Source organism: Symphalangus syndactylus, chromosome 9 (assembly GCF_028878055.3).
Source record: "Symphalangus syndactylus isolate Jambi chromosome 9, NHGRI_mSymSyn1-v2.1_pri, whole genome shotgun sequence".
NCBI lineage: Eukaryota > Metazoa > Chordata > Mammalia > Primates > Hylobatidae > Symphalangus > Symphalangus syndactylus.
Window position 1 is genome coordinate 23,925,053 of NC_072431.2, and position 22,390 is coordinate 23,947,442.

General features: G+C 39.3%; 1 long non-coding RNA gene across 1 annotated transcript in view; it reads left to right on the forward strand.

Moving 5' to 3' along the window:
* Positions 1 to 4,866: 4,866 nt before the first annotated feature.
* The window catches only part of LOC129489262 (uncharacterized), a 31,117-nt gene continuing 13,593 nt past the window's right edge, over positions 4,867 to 22,390 (forward strand). The window contains exon 1 of the long non-coding RNA XR_008659939.2: positions 4,867 to 4,940. This is a non-coding gene — a long non-coding RNA (uncharacterized lncRNA). The remainder of the gene's footprint in view (positions 4,941 to 22,390) is intronic.

The window sequence follows — 22,390 nt, forward strand, 5'->3', positions numbered from 1 at the left end:
TATATAAATTGACAGCATATCCTTGTCTAGAATATTATGTTGAGTTTTAGCCACCTCATCATAAAAATGGAATGGAAGAAACAGAAAAATTCCCTGAAGGTCTGCTAAACTAATTGGAAATATAGGATAAGCTTCATTATGAAGGGAATATTTTTATGTCATGTTTAAAGATCTCCTGTAATGAAAATCCTATAGTGATGTAAAAGAGAGTTATGATTCTCAGTAGCATCTGAGGTATGCCCATTAAAGAGAAAATAAGCACTCACATTTTGTGCTGTAGTCTCAGATCTGGGCAATCAAAGCATTTTTATCCCCAAATAGTATCTTGAGTCCTGTTGAAAGTAGTAGAAGTTGGTGGCGTCTTTTGGGAAAAAAAAATGCATATCTCTCTGGAAAACTCCTTTTATCTGGGCCAAATCAATGCATGTTTATGCTTTATGTATATAATGATAATTGGTGTTCATAATGATAATTTCAAGTCACTGCATGATTCTTAAAACAGTTTTAGATTTAGAAAAAAACCTAAACAAACAAAAACACACATTTAGTATAACTGAATAAATAACATTTGACCTATTGTTCTAAAACTTGGGCATTAATGTTTGGTAGGTATACTGATTTACTAGCCATAGTATTTGTTTACTCAGCACATTTCATCCTCAGCTACCAAAGGTAAGTTATTTTTTTAGGTTGTTTTCCAGTCTCTATTTAGCCTAAGAACTCCACCCAAGTTAGAAAAGAAAAAAATGGGGTAAAAATAAAACAACATTATGAAACTGAAAAAAGGGAAAAGTCACATGCTAATGCTTTTCTGTCCTGGGCACTGGGGACTGGGGTGAGGGCTGGGGGGTCCATTTTCATTATCTTTGCATTTACAAACACAGCCTCCGACGTTTAGTATTTGCTTTGAATGAGGAACCGAGAAATAACGTCCAAGATGAGCTCAAAAAGAGGTGAATCTAGTACATGGTAGCTAGAGTAATAATCCAGTTGGGCTATATTTCTCTGGGTATTAAGAAACAATAGCTATTAAGAAGTAGTTTCGGCCAGGTGCAGTGGCTCATGCCTGTAATCCCAGCACTTTGGGAGGCCGAGGCGGGCAGATCGCCTGAGGTCAGGAGTTTGAGACCAGCCTGGCCAACGTGGTGAAACCCTGTCTCTACTAAAAATACAAAAACCAGCCAGGCATGGTGGCAGGTGCCTGTAATCCCTAGCTACTAAGGAGGCTGAGGCAGGAGAATCACTTGAACTCAAGAGGCGGAGGTTGCAGTGAGCCAAGATAGCGCCACTGCACCCCAGCCTGGCCAACAGAGTGAGACTCTGTCTCAAAAAAAAAAAAAAAAAAAAAAGGGAAAATTTCATGATACTGTATAATAGCTTGACTCACACCTTCTTGTCCTGGGAAGTCTGTTTATGTACATGACAAGTATATCTCAAGAAGAGTTTCTTCCAGAATGATCAGAATGATATAGACTCTGTAATGCTTCAAAGGATAATCTCTACCAGAATCTAAATCCCAACAGTTCTTTCCATATGCCAGATAGAATGTATTTCAGCATTTACTTTGGTCTCTAAAACATTATCTGGATTGTTCTTGTAGAAATAGGCAAAGACCAACAAAATGAGAACAAGCAAAGGTCATTTATTCAGAGATTGCTTTAGAAAGGGAGTCAGCTACAACAGTCACTGTCACTTTTGTTTTGGCAGAGACTCAAAGGCAGGTAGAGAAGTGGAGAAACTTCACAGTAGACAAACGGAAAGCTTCAGGTATGCCCTAACTGGAGGCTATTGGCATTGGGAAGCTGTAGATGAACTAACTATTAATAGAAGCAGGGCATCTGATGTGATTTATTAGGGGTGCATATTTAGCTTTTTGTGGTTGATCCTAAGTTGGGAGCAGTGACAAAGATTAGAGAAGATGTGGGTTATTAATTAAGTCCTGGCCATTTGAAGCTGACTGTTCCAGAGGTAATTGTTTGGCTTTCTGGATTGTTACCAGAGATAGCAGTCTGATTTCCTACAAGTCTGACTTATAGGAGGCCAGCTATTATTGATGATGGGTTGGTTTCCTGGGAAGATGACTCCATTTTAGAAGTCAAAGCTCTACTTTTACATATGGTCTGACCGCTGCGCTTTTGTATATTCAGTCTCTCACTCTATAAAACAAAAGAATGAAAGTTCACATTGTGAGAGGATTGAACTCCTATGAGCATCAGACTTCCATTTGTGAATAGCGTTTTTAGTTTGCAAATGCCTGAAATACATCATCATCAAGATATAAAACTTTTAGAAGTCTTAGATTATGGCTTGCTTCCACTTTGGGCAAGAGATGACTTTAAAACGGAATTTTCATTCAAATAAAGTAACTGTAAATTATAGAAAACATAGTTGAAAATATGAGAGTATTTCAAAAAGAGGAAAGAAAAAAAAGACTACCATATATTTAAAACGGCCTCTGTAGTTTTATTAGTTAAAGAGCATAACTTTTGATTCAAATCCCAATGTGAATGTCTTTTGAAAGATGTAGTAACTATTTCAAGCCACCAGGGTGCACCATTTTGAAAACTGTTTCAGGGATCCTAATGATAATTCTAACAGGCCAAAGGAGTTTGCACATCTTTTTAAGAGCCCTAGCTTCCTTCCAGGGATACAGTGTGAGCCAGAAAGATCTACTTTAGTAATAAAGTACCTTTGATTTATGGATTATATAATATTTAATATCCTCAGTTGAATGGTATTAAGCAAGCAGAGTTATTTTTTTTTCTAGGTGCTAGTACTCACATTTAGCCATGTATAATATACTAACACAATTAACTAAAACATACCATTCCTGAAACGTGCTATAACCAAATGCACTATATTTTTCATATGATTTGCAATTTCCATGGAGAGCTCATTTGGATTACGTTTATAATATTCATTTAGCAAACTCCATTAGCAATGTTTACAAGTGCTTATGGATCCAGTAAATGAGTTTGCGGGTATGCCGTGAACGAAGTTAAATGCATCCATTTGTGTATGGCATTTAATGCATAAACTCATTCCAATCAGGAAGATGTACAGCACATTAAACTCTAACCTGGGAGTCTGGATTTTGATATGGTTCCTACATGGCTCCCTAATATGACTGAATTGATTAACCTTTTGGTTCCTTGATTTCCCCTTAAGGGGAAAACTCATTGAAAAACTAGATTAATATGAGCAGCTGAGCATAAGAATCCTTAGGGGCAAACAAACAAACAAACAAACACACAGGATAGAGAGATGTTGATTCAGTCTTCGCCGTCTTGTAAATTAGATCTTTTAGTGGAAAAGTGTTTTAGCACACTAGGTTTCTAGAATGCTAATGACATTAATGGAAATGTAGCTTTCTGAATTATCCTGGTGACCTGAAAAGTTTCTGCATCTCACAAAAAGGACTAACCTAAAAACTACAAATGTGTAGTGTTAAAAATGGTTGAGATGAGAAATTTTGTGTTAGGTGTTTTTGACCACAACAAAAATAAACCCAACAGTAACAAAATAAAACAAAACAAAAACTTGTAGGTGTTCATATTCAGAGTGACTGATTCTTTCGATGGGAAATCTCTAGAGACCCATTAGAAGGGAGAACAAAGGACCTTTGTTAAAGCCTGATGATCTGCACCAACTATGGATTTCCCAGTTTCTGAGATTTATAGTTTGTTGTTCTCACTAGGTCATGATAGGGGTGGGGATGTGGGACCTGGGGAGAGAGTAGGTTAGTGATACCCAGTCCTATATAGATCTCCTAGGATTAGAAAGAAAGCCTATTTTAATACTAGCTAACATTTAGTGATGCTTACCATAGGCTTTATGCGCGTCACATGTAGCTCTGATCCTCAAAACAATGATGTGGGTTTAGGTATTATTATTTTTATCTTCATTGTACAAATGAGGAAACTGAGGCCTAGAAAAATTAAGTAATGTGTCCCAAGGTCACACAGCTACAAAGGGGCAGTGCTAGAATTTGAACTCAGTCTCTTTGTCTCCAGAGCCCTGCTCTTAACCACTGTATCACAGATAACTGATGTTTTCCTTACAGCTTACATTGAGGTACGTAATTGACTGAAATAGAAGAATCCAAAATCTAGGCTTCATATATTTCAAATGTATGAGTTGGGTTACTTGACCACGTTAACCCTCAGTTAGTTGTGCTTTTTGGAGTAGAAGTTCTAATTTTGGCTTACTGAAGATGTAGGATATAATTCCCTATATTGAATCTAAATTAGATCCAGGATCCAGAAATTCAAGTCATCTTTGACATGATAAGAAACTTATCAAACAGTGCCATCCAATGAGAATATATTCTTGTCTTCTTTCAAAATCGAGTTCGGAATTTCAGTTATTATTTAAGATTTTTTTTCACAAATATATTTTTTTTCTCCTAGAACACAGATGCTCTTAACTCCCTAGCAGTCACCATCTGTACCTCAATTTACATTTCCCCAAACACTGCTGACATCTGCTTAAATGCCAATCTCTCCCCAACTTAGTAGGATTTTAGCTCAAAAGTGATATCCTATGAGTGATTTGGAATTTCAAAATGATACTAATTTTCATCAAAATGCTCAATGGCTACAGGTACACAAGCTTCACCTGCCCCTTTAAGAAGGTTTTGGCAAAACGGAGGCTAATATTGAAAGTGATTTATCATTTCCGGGGAATAGGACTGTTTTGCCAGGTTAAAATGTTCATTAATGGGAAAAGGCTCTGAGTTGTCATGAAGAGAATTCTGGGGAATTAAGAATTCTCCTAAATAATTATTCTCTTTTTCTTCTTTCAGGTTCATGCTCCTTTCATACAGAGATGTCTGTCTTTCTTCTGTGAATTATCACATGAAAGCATGCACAGAAAATATGTCCGGGGATAGGGACAGTGTGGGAATGCGGCTGAGGTTGGTTGGACAATGGGATTGAGAGGTAATCATGAGCTATGAGATACTAATTTTTAAAAGAACATATAGAAATTATGCCCCTAAGTGAGTAGTGTCTCAGTAATATCAAATCTTTATCCTTTGGAGATAAATTTGATTTTTGGAAAAATCCAAAAGTCATCTGGAATGTAGTATTATTATAAATTTGGTTTAAGGGAACAATTTTTCCTATGTGGTTCACAAACTGATTCTAAGAAGGCAATTTCAAAAGATGAGCTCTAGAAAAATTTTAAACAATGGTGGCATCATGAGACTAAGCAAGTAACTTTTCAAGAAGAATTATTTGTTGGAAGTATTAATTTGGTCTTATTTGTGTTTTGGAGTCAGATGGATCAGGGCTTTAGATCTGGCTTCATGTATTTCCAGATCTATGACTTGGGTTACTTAACCAGGTGAAGCCTCAGTTCATTTCCTAACCTGTAAAATGGAGATAATTATGGTATCTATCTTGTGGCATTGTGAAGATTAAAAAATGATAGTGTATGTAAAGTGCTCTGCCCAGTGCCTAGCATACAGTAAATGCTCAATAAAAGTGATGCTAACTCACACTCTCCTTCCTACCCTCAAGGTGGCTATATGGATTCCAGTCAGCAGAACTTGGAACCATGTTATACCATTTATTTGAGTACTATGGTCCTAGGCAAGTCACCTGACTTTTAGAGTTCTGATGTCCTGCTTTATAAAATAGATATAATAATACCTCTTTTACCAGATTACCATGAGTGTTAGAGATAATGTACATAAAGGATTTAGAGCCATAACTATGATTATTATGGAAAGGAATCTTAGAATAACAACCTTTTAATGGGGACCGGATTGTTCTGTAAAGATAACAAATTTAATTTGGTACTAATGCTGGTATTTTAAAACTGACAAAATTCCAAATTGAAACTTGGGATTTTTTCAAGAAGGAAAATATCTCTGGGTATGGCTGCATCACAACTGAACTATTGGTTTCTTGGTTGCAAACCTATAATACAATAGGGAAGCTCGTCTCACTCATATCTCCCAGTGGATTTCACAGGATTCCTGCTGTTATCAACAAAAGGATTTGGTTAACTATAGAGCCCAGGGAAACATCACTTCCATGGTTAGAAGTTTTTCCTTATGTACAGACCAAGACCTTAGAGAATAGTTTCAGTTGTAAAATAATTAAGTGCATCTTGTAAAATGCAAGTAAAAATTTTAACGGAGAAAGGCCATTACTCTGCTCCTCATTTCCGTTATTAAATCTCCCTTAACAAGTGTTTAAGTAATTCTTGTAACAGCAACAAAAAAGTCAGAGCCTGTAGCAACATCTCTCTTTCAAGAGGAGAGAATATTCATATTTTCTTTTCATTTTGTTTGGCAAAAATGTCTCAGTTAAAATGAGATGTCTGACTCATTTCTAGAGCCAAATATTTCTGAAATAAAAGTTTGAAGTTACAAAAATAAAAAATTAAAACCCAGTTCAATTCAAAAATAGGCTTATAACTTTCTGATTTCAAACCAAAATGTTTATGAACAAAACTGATTAAATACAGTTGTACCTCGCAGATATTGTGGGTTCAGGTTCCAGACCACCAGAACAAAATATTGCAATAAAGTGAACGACACACACATTTTTTGGTTTCCCATTGCCTGTAAAAGTTATGTTTATGATATAGTCTATTAAGTGTGCAAAAGCTTTATGTCTAAAAAATGTAAATACCTGAATTGAAAAATGCTTTATTTCTAAGAAATGCTAATGATCATCTGAGCCATGGCTGCTGACTGATCAGGGTGGTGGTTGCTAAAGGCTGGGGTGGCTGTAGCAATTTCTTAAAATAAGACCACAATGAAGTTTGCTGTATCAGTCAACTCTTCCTTTTATGAAAGATTTCTCTGTAGCATGAGATGCTGTTTGACAGCATTTTACCCACAGTAGAACTTCTTCCAAAATTGGAGTCAGTCCTCTGAAACCATACTACTGCTTTATCAGCTAAGTTTATGGAATATTCTAAATCCTTTTTTGTCATTTCAACAATGTTTATAGCATCTTCATGAGAAGTATCAATACATGCCATATCAAGAAAGCACTTTCTTTGCTCTTCCATAAGAAGCAACTTTTCATCCATTCAAATTTTATCATGAGATTGTAGCAATTCTGTCACATTGTCAGGCTCCACTTCCAATTCTCATTCTCTTGCTATTTCCACCACATCTGCATTTCCTTCCTCTACTAACTTGAACCCTTCAAAATCATCCATGAGGGGTGGAATCGACTTCTTCCAAATGCCTGTTCATGTTGGTTTCTTGACCTCTTCCCACGAATCATGAATGTTCTGAATGGTATCTAGAACAGTGAATCCTATCCAGAAAGTTTTTGATTTATTTTTCTCATATTCATCAGAGAATCACACCACCCATGACAGCTAGAGCCTTAGAAAATAAATTTCTTTTATTTTTATTTTGAATTTTTATTTATTTAATTTTTTTTGAGACAGGGTCTTGCTCTGTCACCCAGGCTGAAATGCACGATCATGGCTCACTGCAGCCTTGACCTCCTGGGCTCAAAAGATCCTCCCACCCCAGCCACCTGAGTAGCTAGGACCACAGGTGCATGCCACCATGCCTGGCTAAGTTTAGTAGAGACAGGATCTCACTATGGTCCCTACGCTGGTCTCAAACTCCTGGCCTCAAGCCATTCTCCCACCTCAGCCTCCCAAAGTGCTACGATTACAGGTGTGAACCACTGCACCTGGCAAAAATAAATTTCTTACATAGTAAGACTTGAAAATTGAAATTACTTTTGGATTCATGAGCTACAGAATGGATGTTGTGTTAGCAGGCATGAAAACAACATTAATCTCCTTGTACTTCTTCATCAGAGCTCTTGGGTGACTAGGTGCATTGTCAGTGAGCAGTAATATTTTGCGAGAGATCTTTTTTTGAAGAGTAGGTCTCAACAGTGGGCTTAAAATATTCAGCAACTATGCTCTAAACAGAAGTTATGCCAATCAAACTTTCTTGCTCCATTTATAAAGTACAGGAAGATTAGATTTAACATAATTCTCAAGAGCCATAGAATCTTCAGAATGGGAAATGAGCATTGGCTTCAACCAGCTGCATTAGCCCCTAACAAGAGTCAGTCTGTCCTTTGAAGTTTTGAAGTCAGGCATTGACTTCTCCTCGTTAGCTATGAAAGTCCTAGTTGACATCTTCCAATAGAGACTATTTTGTCTTCACCGAAAATCTGTTGTTTATCATAGCCACCTTCATCAGTGATTTTAGCTAGATCTTCTGGATAACTTGCTGCAGTTTCTACATCAGTACTTGCTGCTTCACTTTGCACTTTTGTGTTACGAAGATGGCTTCTTCCCTTAACCTTCAAGAACCAAACTCTGCTAGCTTCAAACTTTTCTTCTGCAGCTTCCTCACCTCTCTGTTTTTATAGAATTGAAGAGAACTGGGCCTCACTCTGGATTAGGCTTTGGCTTAAGGGAATGTTGTAGCTGGTTTGATCTTCCATGTGTATCTCTGAAAGTTTCTCCATATCAGCAATAAGGCTGCTTGGTTTTCTTATCATTTGTATGCTCACAGGACAGTATTTTTTTTTTTTTTTAATTAGTAAATGTTAGCCTTTTTTTTTTTTTCATAATTTAGGTTTTAGGGTACATGTGCACAATGTGCAGGTTTGTTACATATGTATCCATGTGCCATGTTGATTTCCTGTACCCATTAACTTGTCATTTAGCATTAGGTATATCTCCTAATGCTGTCCCTCCCCCCTCCCCCCTCCCCCCACCCCACAACAGTCCCCGGAGTGTGATGTTCCCCTTCCTGTGTCCATGAGTTCTCATTGTTCAACACAGGACAGTATTTTTAATTTCCTTCAAGAACTTGTTCTTTTCATTCACAACTTGGCTGTTTGGCACAAGAAGCCTAACTCTTGACCTATCTTGACTTTTGACATACCTTCCTCACTAAGTAAGCCTAATCATTTCTAGCTTTTGATTTAAATGTGAGAGATGTGTGGCACTTCCTTTCACTTGAACATTTAGAGACCACTGCAGGATTATTAACTGGCCTGATTTCAATATCACTGTGTCACAGGGAACAGGAGGTCCTGAGGAGAGGGAGATGGATAAATGCATGGTCAGTGGAACACGTCAGAACACAAACAACATTTATTAAGTTTGCCGTCTTATTTGGATGTGGTTTGTGGTGCCCTGAAACAATTACAACAGTAACATCAAAGATCACTGATCACAAATCACTGTAACAGATATAATAATAATGAAAAAGTTTGAAATACTGTGAGAATTACGAAAACGTGATGCAAAGACATGAAGTGAGCAGATGCTGTTGGAAAAATGGCACGAATAGACTTGCTTGATGCCAGGGGTTGCCACAAATCTCTGATTTGTAAAATCCAAAATCTGCAAAGTGAAATAAAGCAAAATGCAATAAAATGGGGTCTGCCTATAAGTAGTTTTTTCTAAATAAAGAGTAGAATATTTTCCTCAAATTGAATATTACAGAGAAGCCTAAATGAGAAATGGATAAAAGCAAGACTACTCTGGTTAAAGAAGGAAGGGAGTGGCCCATTCTCCCCTCTTCTTCTCCTCCTTCTTTCCACCTCCATCTCCCATGATCCTATGACACCATCCCAGAAACCCCAGAGCTCTCAGAATACAGTTTTGGATTCATTTGTCCAGCTATTCCTTTGGTTTTATCTATTGCTCCTGTTTTTTTTTTTTTTTTTAAACAAGAAAAGAAAAGAAAAAGTGGGCATAGAGCATTAATCCTGTCAACTTGAGTAGGCAGGAGACAGACATGTTTGTATCTGACAGCTCAGTTCTCTCTGCTTTGCCCAGTGTTTGGGAGCAGGGTTTCTGAATATAGACAAGTCTTTCTTCAAGTTTGATTTCTGTTGGTGGTAAAGTTTCTCCTGGTTGACTTGGTAGAATTTTTCTAATGACTTTCTATTCAAGAAGACAGGCACTGTAAGTCTTAAAAAGTCGCTGTTCTTATATTTGGTAACACTGGCCATGTTGGTACTTTCTTTTGCCAAAGTACAATGTCAAAGCGGGGATGGGTGGGAACATGATTACCCTAAGAACGAACACAGACTCTGCAGTGTATCCCTTCTAGTTAGGAAGTGATGTTTTGCCCTTGGTAAAGTGACCCCCATAAAGCAGTGGACAGAGAGATGTCCTCACTGCACGGCCTCTGCCTCATGCCCTGTAAAATGTTGATCCCTGCAGATATTTCTTCTGGCATCCTTTAATTGACATCTGGGTTTTAGAATAAAACTGCCAGAAATCATCTCATTCAAGGAGTAAAACTGGAATTGCTGCAAAGCATGGTGACCCCAAACCACAAGGTAGATGGAAATTGCTTGGGATTGATGCTCCATATTAGCCTGCTTGCGTGGGACCTGATTGACAGAGGAAGGAGATGCAGGCAGGGAGGGTGAGAAGGGAACAGTGGAGAAGCTGCTGAATGTAAATAATGAGAAGGGCTATTACCTCTTTAACTCCTGGCCCTGTGTTATTGAAATCAGCCAAGTTAAAACCTAGAGATTTATAGCATAGACCCCAAAGGAGGCAAAAGAAGAAAAAAACTCACAGCAGAGTTCTACAGTTCCAACCCCCATGGTTAAGGAGAAGGCAATTCCATTTTCCTTAGGCTATGTGTCTTTGGGCATATGACTTAATCTCCCTCATTAAATCTTGGTTCTCTTAGCTGTAAAGTCAATTCCAGTGTTTCTCAAACTGTCTTGTGTTAAAGAACCAGATTTTCAAAAAAATTTCCAGTCTGTCATAGAGTGATACTTTCGTAAAACACAATAAAAATAAATTCCTAGAAATGTTTAAATGTTTTATTCTTAAATTTGACAGACATAAAATTACTCTGTCAAATTGCTTTTGTTTCTAGACATTTACTCTCAATTACTACAGTATTTGATTACAGACCAGTAACAGTTTGTGGATTGGTACCAGTATGTGGACTAGACTTTGAGTTGTCATTGGCACAGACACTAATGGCATTCACCTTATAGAGGTATGATGAGGCGCAATAGGATAGTGGAATGGTACATATATTTGACAATCATTGTCATAATTTAAAAATTTCCTTCTGATTTAACAAGTAAGTCTCTACCTTTGCCGGGCCATAAAAACATGTAGTTTTTTTAATAAAGGTTTTTTTTATATAAATACATAGGGAAAAGAAGGGATATATAGTTAATACCAACCTCTCTTAAGAGACTGAGAAATGGTGGGTCTCAGAAATACCAGCTGAAGGTTCAAATTCTGCACGCCAATGCACAGGCCAAGAGCAAATCCTTGGACTGCTACTTTTAAAATGGGAGCTGAAAGCAACCAAAACAGGCCCTGAGTTCGGGAAAGAGAGTCATATCTGCAGCACAACCTATCAGCATGTTGCTCCGGTGATTGGGAGGGTTCTGGATTTAACTCCCCCCGCTGGAGCTGTGGGGCAGTTGAGTCGTGCAGTGTTAACACTCAAGCTGGCAGGCACACAGACACGGGTTTGAAAGTGTTCTTATTATCGATGGGACCATAGATGTGGTTATTTAAACTCCCCAAGCTGGAGGCTGAGGCAGGAGAATGGCGTGAACCCGGGAGGCGGAGCTTGAAGTGAGCCGAGATCGTGCCACTGCACTCCAGCTTGCGCGACTGAGCGAGACTCTGTCTCAAAAACAAACAAACAAAAAACAACTGCCCAAGCTCCCATATTCTCCTGTGGAAAGTAGGAGCTAGTAATAGTGCCTGTATTTCTTAGTGCTGCAGAACGGAATAAATGAAATAATCCCTGTTAGTGTGCAACAATTTAAAAATAACGATAGCTATAAGAGCAGGGTGAACAGCTCAATTTTTGTGGAGCCAAGCTAGCACACGGCCAGATTTTCCTTGGCATGATGGTCCGAAGGGGTCAGGAGCATCAGCATAGCCCTTCTCAGACACAGTGGAGAAAAAGAACCCCAAGCCTCAAGCACATCACTTGCAAAAGGCTTCTGACCCTTAAAGTAGGACTTTCCCTGTAGCTATGTAGCACTCTCACTCCTTTCCTTCACCCCAGCTGTGAAAGAGATGGTAATAATATGGAAAAATGAATCAAAGTCTTGAATACATCATCTAAGATGAGGAAAACTGCAGGGGTTGAACGTGATTCGGGGAAGCAGGAGCCCGCCCCCGCTTTTTTTCCCACCTATGCAATGTGTACCGAATATCTGTGATTAAAATTCTTAACACGATTTCAAAGCATCACTTTCCTTGGTAGAAGACACGCAAAGGCAGGCACAGAGATTGAAGAGTGATCTGACTCCTCATTTGTAAGAGCCCAAGTAACACTCCGTAATGAATTTGCTATTTACTGATACAGCAATGCATTCATCTGGCATTAATGGGCAGGGCCAATGTATAGTCATAGTCATTTTATTTAAATTCAAGCTTTGGTACAAGGCAACTAAACTGCTGCAGAAGGAAATTGATATGCCAATTTCAAAGGTACTTATTATCATACCATCTCATAGGTAAAAAAGATAAAGAAAATATTAAAAAATAGGATGAAAGTCTATGCACTAACCAGTAATGACAATAATGATGCTACTAATAATACACTTTATTGGAAGGCACAATTAGTGAAGGAGGTTTCCTAGAATGGTATCAGCCACACGGGTGAATTTAAGCTGCAAGGTGGACCAAACTGGCTTCTAAATACTTCTCCTGACTTATACAATTGTGAGGGAAATCTCACTGGATGTGGGTTCCATAGACCTCAATCCCCACACCCCCCTCTTTCCTAGACTCTTCTCTACTTTCTTCTGGTACCCTCAGGCCAGGTAGTGTCTCATGTGTGTCTTGGAAAGAGCCACCTGTGACGTTTTGGTCTCCTCATCAATGGACCTTGACACTGTCTCTGTCCTGGTGGCCCCTATAAGCAGGTTGCCCTGCTGGCACAATTTTCCTTCCCTGGAAGCTGTGCTGACTCTACAGGCTGCAGTCTATGGCAGAGTTGGAGTAATAGCTCTCTATCACAGTCTTTCGTAAATACAGACCCCTTTGTTTCTTAAGTTAACCTCTCTCTTATAGAGACTCAAAATAAGTCCATCAGGTCAGGTTTTGTGTGTATGTGGCAGAAAGGCAGATGAGGATAGAACCATGCACTCCCTGTGTTGAGCTCACCTGACCCCTCCCCAGGGGCCCTCTACAAACCTTCCATGAGTATTACTCACGCAAATAAACATTGGTGAAGTGGAGAGGATTATCCAGTTCTACTCACCAGATGCATCCTGGATCCTAGCTCCAGTCCAGAAAAGAGTAACCCTATACTTTTCATTCATTATACTCATTCATGTGAACCCTATAACTTCACATGAATGAGTTTTAAAGATTTTTTTCTAGGGACACGGTTGGATAGGAGAGGACCTGGAGAATATGGGTCACCTGAGATGGAAAACACTGGGATGGAATGGCCAGATGTTGAGACTATCACAACAAAGTTTGATGACTTCACAGATGTACACTAAGATAGCCCTGCTCACTCTCACTACTGGCAACATTTAAGACAAGCCAAGTCTTAAATGTTGGGGTAACAGTAGCTAAAATAGACCAAATACTGAAAGGAAAACTCAGAAGTCCAAGTATTTTCATGCAAGTCAGCCACTGCGTGCATTCTGCTTTGGCGTTTGATATTTCTTTTTTTAAATTTTTAAATTTATTTTATTTTATTATTATTATACTTTAAGTTTTAGGGTACATGTGCACAATGTGCAGGTTTGTTACATATGTATACATGTGTCATGTTGGTGTGCTGCACCCATTAACTCGTCATTTAGCATTAGGTATATCTTCTAATGCTATCCCTCCCCCTCCCCCCACCCCACAACAGTCCCCAGAGTGTGATGGTCCCCTTCCTGTGTCCATGTGTTCTCATTGTTCAATTCCCATCTATGAGTGAGAACATACAGTGTTTGGTTTTTTGTCCTTGTGATAGTTTACTGAGAATGATGGTTTCCAGTTTCATCCATGCCCCTACAAAGGACACGAACTCATCATTTTTTATGGCTGCATAGTATTCCATGGTGTATACGTGCCACATTTTCTTAATCCAGTCTATCGTTGTTGGACATTTGGCTTGGTTCCAAGTCTTTGCTATTGTGAATAGTGCCGCAAGAAACATACGTGTGCATGTGTCTTTATAGCAGCATGATTTATAATCCTTTGGGTATACACCCAGTAATGGGATGGCTGGGTCAAATGGTATTTCTAGTTCTAGATCCCTGAGGAATCACCACACTGACTTCCACAATGGTTGAACTAGTTTACAGTCCCACCAACAGCATAGAAGTGTTCCTATTTCTCCACATCCTCTCTAGCACCTGTTGTTTCCTGACTTTTTAATGATCGCCATTCTAACTGGTGTGAGATCGTATCTCATTGTGTTTTGAGTTGCATTTCTCTGATGGCCAGTGATGAGCATTTTTTCATGTGTCTGGCTTTTGTTGCCATTGCTTTTGGTGTTTTAGACATGAAGTCCTTGCCCATGCCTGTGTCCTGAATGGTAATGCCTAGGTTTTCTTCTAGGGTTTTTATGGTTTTAGGTCTAACATGTAAGTCTTTAATCCATCTTGAATTAATTTTTGTATAAGGTGTAAGGAAGGGATCCAGTTTCAGCTTTCTACATATGGCTAGCCAGTTTTCCCAGCACCATTTATTAAATAGGGAATCCTTTCCCCATTGCTTGTTTTTGTCAGGTTTGTCAAAGATCAGATAGTTGTAGATATGTGGCATTATTTCTGAGGGCTCTGTTCTGTTCCATTGATCTATATCTCTGTTTTGGTACCAGTACCATGCTGTTTTGGTTACTGTAGCCTTGTAGTATAGTTTGAAGTCAGGTAGTGATTGACATTTCTAACAATGAGTCTGAATTAAGACCTTTGAAAAATTGAGATGAAAATCCCTAGTCGGAGAATGATTACCAATCATTTGCCGATTATAAGCAATGTTCTCTCAAAGAATTGTCATGCCTTTCTACTTTTCATGCCTGTGACTTAATATATTTTGTCTTGTCTGAAGGTATATTTCAGAGAGAGATTGCAAAAGATTCCCATAGTTTGACTCTGAAGAGAATACCATGGCCGTTCTCTGAAATCATCTGATATCCAGGTCACTTCTGCTTTAGTCTTCTTTCCATGGGGAGCGGGTGAAGAAGGAGGTTGGGATGTGAGGACCAGAAAGGACTGGTTTAACCTGGCATGTGTCTCACCTAGAGTTGCTTGGCCTAACTCTGTCATTTCCAATGAAGTGAATCCAGGAGGTTGTGCAGACAGCCAGAGACATAAGTACAGTCAGGGTGAGGGGCCTCTTTACTTTGTCATCGCAAGGGCTCCTTAAAACCTAGTTTCTTCCCCTTGGGGACTCAACACTTCAACAACTTTGTTTACCAAATAGCATTTATAAAGTAATAATTGCTTTGTTTTGCTTGTTTATTAAGATAAGCTGACGATAACTGCCAAACAGAGTTTTTGATTGATGTATGATAACCAGTGTTATTGATATGATGTAATGCCAAGTTAAAGCAAAAAGAAAGAAAACCTGGTGTGTGTATTTATATTTATTTTAGTTAGATGTATAGTTTCAATTTGGCTTTCAAAATAGTAAAATAACACACAGATACCTGTTACTATCTTTACTCAATTTTTAAGGAACATCAAAATTTAGGAGTACAGGATGAAAAAAACCTTTCTGGTGTCTACCAGGTTTGAGGACATATGGAGAGCTATGTCATACCTTTGGAGGCTCTTCTAGAGAGTCTTCCAGACTTTCACCAACATTTTAGGATTCTATACAAAGATCCAAAGGCTATTTTTAAGTAACTAGCCAGACTGATTGTTCAGCTAACTCCCCTTTAAACTATCCTGTTCACTTAAGTTTTGAGTCTTGACCCCACAGAGAGAATATTAGGTTAATATTAGGTTAATTCTACCCAACACGAGCAAGCTTGAGGACCTGAGTCGTCTGTGTAACAACTTCCAGACAAGCCCTCATTCATCAATCTCTTAGCAAAAAGAAAATTGTATTGAAATGTAGGGGCCCAAGGAAATATGGGGTAAGATAGAGGTGGCATGTCAGCCACTTTCATAAGCACCTAGTGTCAGTCCTCATCTACACTTGCCAAGTAGAAGAGTGAAAATAAAACGAATGAGTTCAGCAGTTTTCCTCCATGGAGGAGTTGTCTGTTAAGATATTTGTACCTTATGACCAGCTTCGAGGACATTCATCTACTCGTATATACCTATAGAATCTTATGTCATCTTTAAAGTGAGGATGGAAGCAGGATAGGAAGTGGAAAAGTAACTTGGATCATGGTATTTTAAAGAGGAAAGTAGAACCCTGGATTCATTAGATACTCATCCTTTGTACTGAACTGAAGCATATGAGAGACTTCCAATATGAGTGGTTCACGTAATATATATATAATGGGCAAATACACATAGAAGACATTTCAGAAGGGATGGTGGTTTAACTGCCTATTTAAACCAAACATACATTCGATTGTTTTTAAATATTGATGTCTTTGCTGTTATTACAAAACACTGAGTAGGAGTTCACACAAGGAGGGCGACATGTGAATGTGTCAAGCTAATGTCAAAACAACAGCCTTGAGCAGCAGTGCAGTCTGACAGGTTCAGAGCAGAGTGACTGCTGACTGGACCACTCCGAGGCTGAATGAGGTCTCTCCTCATAAAGACTTTGCTCTTTTCCTGGGAGTCTGCAGCCTGGAGTTATGTCAGACTTCACTGACTCTATCTCTGTGTAGAGAGGGAGGGCATGAACTTTGCCAACAGGAAGAATGAATATGTATAATGTTTTTCTTTGGATCAGACTGACTGTGACCTCTGTTGAGAGGGGTTTTGTGGCAGCATGCTTGACTTTCACAGGAAGAGGCCTGCCGGATAAAACATCTAGGTTGCACCTCTCAAGCAAGGACAATCAACCTGCCAATGCTGATCCGCTTTCAGTGCCATCCTTTTTTTTTTTTTACTGTACGGCACTAAAAAGGCTGTTTCCTTTGCCTAGAATAGTCTCTGTACCCCCTTTGAACTGGTCCTGTCTGATGTCTACCCTTGTACTTGTTAAAGTGAACTAAATATAGCCTGGAAAGGACTCCATACTTCTGTATTTGAGTCCTTGTGGATGAACTGTCACCTAACTTAATAGGTAGACAAAATTGAAAACCTAATTTAGGAGTATGTGCCTGTAATAAAGCTATAGCTGTCTTGGCCAATCCCCGCAGCCGTGCTTCCACCACTCTTATACTGCTGAGTGTTCAAACTGTGTTCAAATAAGGCAAATGCTGAGCTATAACCAATCTAGCTGTTTCTGTACCTCACCTCCGACTTCTGTACGTCACTTTCCTTTTTTTTTTTTTTTTTGTCTGTAAATTTGTTCTGAGCACGAGGCATCCCTGGAGTCCCTCTGAATATGCTGTGATTCTGGGGGCTGCCCAATTCACAAATCATTTTTTTTCCTTGCTCAATTAAACTCTGTTAAATTTAATTTGTCTGAAGTTTTCTTTTAACAGATCAAATGTTGTTTCCTTGGTGGGGGCCTTCATTGACTTCCCAAACTCACTCTCATTCTGTGTGTGTGTGTGTATGTGTGTGTGTCTGTGTGTGTACAAATGACTCTTTAACAACACAGGTTTGAGCTGCACAGGCCCACTTAATTTTTCATGGATTTTTTTTTCAGTAAATATATTGGAAAATTGGAGATTTGCAACAATTTGAAAAAACTTACAGAAGAACTTGCATAGCCTGAAAATATTGAAAAATTAAAGGTATATCATGAATGCACAAAATATACGTGGCTACTCATCTATTTTATCATTTACTATCATCAAACGTACACAAATCCATTATAAAAAGTTTAAATTTAGCAAAACTTACATAACACAGACCATAGTTAGTGCCATTCCCAGTTGAGAGAAATGTAAACAAAGGTAAAGATGTAGTATTAAATCATACCTGCATTTATTAACTGTAGCAGATACTATTGTGCTGTAATAATTTTGTAGCCACCTTCAGTTCCCATTGTGGTGAGCTCAAGTGTTGCCAGTATCTGCTTAAAACACTATGTGACATTAATCATGCATGAGCAGTTCATCTCTGTAATTAATTGCATATCACAGTGAAAAGTGATCTCTCAAGGTTTTACACCTTCTTCAAATCTTGCATAGTGCAATATCATAAACCTTGAATAACACCATGGGTTTCATATAAAGTGCCACTGGTGATACTGGAAGTGCTCCTGAGAAGCAGAAAAAAGTCATGACATTATAAGAGAAAGCTGAATTGCTTATTATGTACCATGGACTGAGGTCTGCAGCTGTGGTTGCCCACCATTTAAGATAAGTGAATCAAATGTAAGGACCACTGTAAAAATAAAAAGAAACTCATGAAACTGCCACTGCAGCTACGTCTGTAGGTACAAAACCCTCTCACTTTTTGCAAAATACCTTTTTATCTCATATTGGAAATGCAGCTCGTATGTGGGTGCAGATTTACCGTAAGAAAGGCATACCTATAGACTCTAATGTGATTCGGGAAAGAGCTAAGTCATTATATGACAACTTAAAGCAAAGGAAGGTGAAGAATTTACCACATCTAAAGCTGGAGAATTTAATTTCAGCAAAGGATGGTTTGATAATTTTAGAAAGGATGTAGCTTTTAAAAAGGTCAAGTAACAGGAGATTCAGATTTTGCCAACAAGAGGCAGCAGACAAGTTCCCAGACACCATTAAGAAAATCACTGAGGAGAAAGGATATATACCTGAAAAGGTTTGAATGCAGATAAAAATGACCTCAGGTGAGTGTGAGCTTAGCAAGAGGACCAGTGTGGTTGGAGAGTGGGCAGGAGTATGAGATAAAGGTGAGGTGTTTTAATAGGGATGTGACCTGATCTAATTTTGTTTTAAAAGTATCACTTCGCTGTCTGCATTGCATTGACTATCAGGGTGGGAGAGGAGGGATAAGTGGAAGCAGAGGCTAGTTAGGAAGGCATTGCTGCAGTTTAGTGTGATATTAAAGCAGGATATTTCCCTGAACCCTTTGTGGGACTCACAACAGGGGCGCTTCGTTTACCCAGTCTGCAGCTTTCAACTTCTTGCGGAAGGGAGTTTGAGTGTGAACAAAGTGGGAACTGGAGTGCATGAATGCTGGAACCAGCTGGCTGCTTTGGTGCTGGCAGGGGAGAACTCCACTCACTCAGACCCACTGCATTCCACCCATCATGGGAGGGAACATACATGTAAGCAGGTGCAGGAGCCGGGGTGAGCACTTTTGGGCACTGGCAGGAGCAAACTTTGTGTGGGCCCCGCAGCAGCATCTGGGGGCATGGTGCTCAGGACCCCTGAAGCCCTAGAGGGAGTGTTACAGTGCTCTGTTAGCTCTGCCATCCATGGATGGCTTAAGTGTTAACAGCTCAGTGGATCCTCTGCCTTTTCATGTCAGGTGGCTGCCATCCACCAGCAAGGGCAGAGGGTCAGTGTGACCACCTTTTGCATCCACACTTCTGGCTCCTGAACTCTTGTCCTGCATCCAGGAAAAATGAGGTCACAAGAATGAATTGAAGGATGGTAAATTTGGGCTGATGGAAATGGCTCTCAGTGGGAAGGGGAGCTGAAAAGGGGACAGGGCAGGAAGGTAATCTTCCCCTGAAGTCTGGCTATCTCTGGCCAAATTCTTTTCTGAAGTTATGCCATCAAACTGTGCCTCCGAAGTCAAGCCGCTTCTCTCTGATGTCCAGCCATAGTGTGCAACATCCAGCTGCTTCTCCTCTCTGCCAGCTGAGCCTAGGGTCTTTATAGTCACAGAATAGGGGCAGAGTGGGCCATGGATGGTTTTGGAAAAGGCAACATTCAAGCAGGAAAACAGGGCTGTAAGTGCTCAATTTAGACTGTGGTCTCAGGCTTTTTGGCTTGAGGGTGGGGCTTCACCAGGGATGCACCCTTTTCTGCCTAGAATTTCTTTGCCTCTTGTCCCTATCATTATGATGATGGCTTGGACTTGGTTGGTAGAAGAAAAGGCAGGGATGAGAGTTAGGATTTGGGACATATATTAAAAATGGAGCTAACACAACTTTCTGATTGATGTGAATGTGGAGTATGTGTGAGACAGAAGTAGGCAATGAGGCGGAAGTTTTGGGTCCAAGCAACTCAGAGAACAGTGTTGCCATTTACACAGGTGAGAACTTTGGGAGAGGAGCAGGTTGGAGTAGGAAATCAAGATTTCTGTTTTGGATGTGTTGACTTGAAATGCGTGTTAGATATCTAAATGAAGAGACTGAGAGGGTGAGCGAATATACATGTCCAGAACTCAAGGGAGAGGCCTATCCTGGAGGTATAGACTGACTTGGGAGCCCTGCTATAAGAGGTGATCATTTTGGAAGCATGCAGGGATATGAAGAGAAGAGTGCCAAGGACTGAGCTCTTGGGCACACCATTCTTTAGGGTTGAATAGCAGACAAGGATCCAAAAAAAAGAGATTGAAAAAGAGTGTCTGGAGGTAGGAAAAACAGTTGGAGAGTTTGGTGGTTAGGAGCTTGGGGAAGAAAGTATCCTAAGATGTAGGGGGAGACTGTCTCTGTCAGCAGCTGAATGAATGAATGAATCTCTGTGGTCTATGAGGCACTTAAGGGTTTTAAGGCATGATATTAGGTTCCTGTGCCTAACTGGAGAGAGAAGGCATTCGTATTTGACTGCTTAGAATATTCTTTGAAAGTCAGAGTGGAGAAACAGGCTAGAGATAGAAGGAAGATAATATTTTCCCCCTTCTGGGATTAGTCACCTCATGTTCAATGAGAAAAGCAAGAAAATTTGTTTGTTTCAGTATCTATGGAGAGCATATTATGTACCAGACACTATTGAATTCTCAAAATTATAATTCTGATTTATCTCAGAAAATCTAGCATTCAGGGCAGTTTTGTATGTTTCCCTGTCTCCTGTTCTGTCATAAAAAGCCTATGCAACTTAAGGACTTTGAACATTGGAAAAAAGGGAGGGTCTTCTTAGAAAAAAATCATACAAGGGAAAGAAATCTGATATTCAGAGTTTTAAAGCAAGATTAGTAAAAAATCAAGAACAGAGTCATATCTTGTAGAATATGGGGATCATGGAGGATAGAACATTGTTAGGAGCTAACATTTATTGAGGACTTACTATGTGCCAAGCACTTTTTAGATACATAGCATGTATTTATTTAATATTTATAACAACATATAACATAGGTACTATTACCGTTATCCTAAGTGAGGAAAGTGTCATATTGAAAGATTAAAAACTTGTTCTAAAATAAATAGGTTGTAAGTGATTGAAGCATGATTCAGATCTAGCTGGCTGGCTCCAGAGCCCACATGCATAATCATGTCCCATTGCCTCTGGTAACTCCACGGGACAACCTCAAAAAGAAGCAGCATGAAACGGTATTGACTAGGAGTTCCAGTTGAAGGTCAGGAGAATGGTGACAGCTGCGATGGAGGTTTTACAAACAAAAACCTGTGAGATCTGACAGCAGAGAAGACCAGAAAATTTTTTCAATGAATAAATATCCGTGACTGGGTGAGTGCCAGTGTGTGTGTGCATGCATGTTTGTGTGTAAATGTGTATATATGTGTATGTGTAGGTGTTTTGTGTATGTGTGTGTATGTTTGTGTGTATATGTGAAAATATGTGCATGTTTGTACATGTATGTATATGTGTGTGTATACATTTGTGTGTATGTGTTTGTGTTTGTGTATGAGCATGTTATGGGGGAAGCAGCAAAGTCTATCCACACCTGTCAAGGTGTTTTAGCAATTCTACCAGCTGCTCTGCCTAATATGTTCTCCAGCGCTTTGAAGACCTACAGACTTCTCCAAGGAGGCAGAGTGGTGACAGCTGAACTCCTGTGTTACATGTGTAAGGGTTTCTCTGAGACAGGTATAATACTGACAGCTTGGTCCATCTTGCTCTTTTTCCTGAAAACCTATTAAGCATGGTCCACAAAAAATACCTGTGCAGTTGTATTTTGATGTAGTTATCAAACCAGTAGGTTGATAAGGTTGATAAGAAAGAAGGCAGAAAGAATAACAGGAAGTTCCATATAAAGGAGAAACAAGAGGAATTGTCATCATCCCTCCTACAACTGTCTACCCCATTATTCTATTGCCATTTATTGAGTCATTCTCTCACTATGACTGACCGGGGTGGATATGGTCCACCTACCTGAGATCTTAGAAGCAAGGCCTGCTTCTTCATTTCTGATGCCAAGAGGTCTGCCTGCCTTCTCTTATCTTCTCAGTCAGATTGTGGAGAGAGAATATGAGGCCTCAGAAGACTAGTTGCAGCTAAACAAGGCTTTATTGTCATATTAAAGATCAAAATTATGGCTGCCTCATGAATGCATAAATG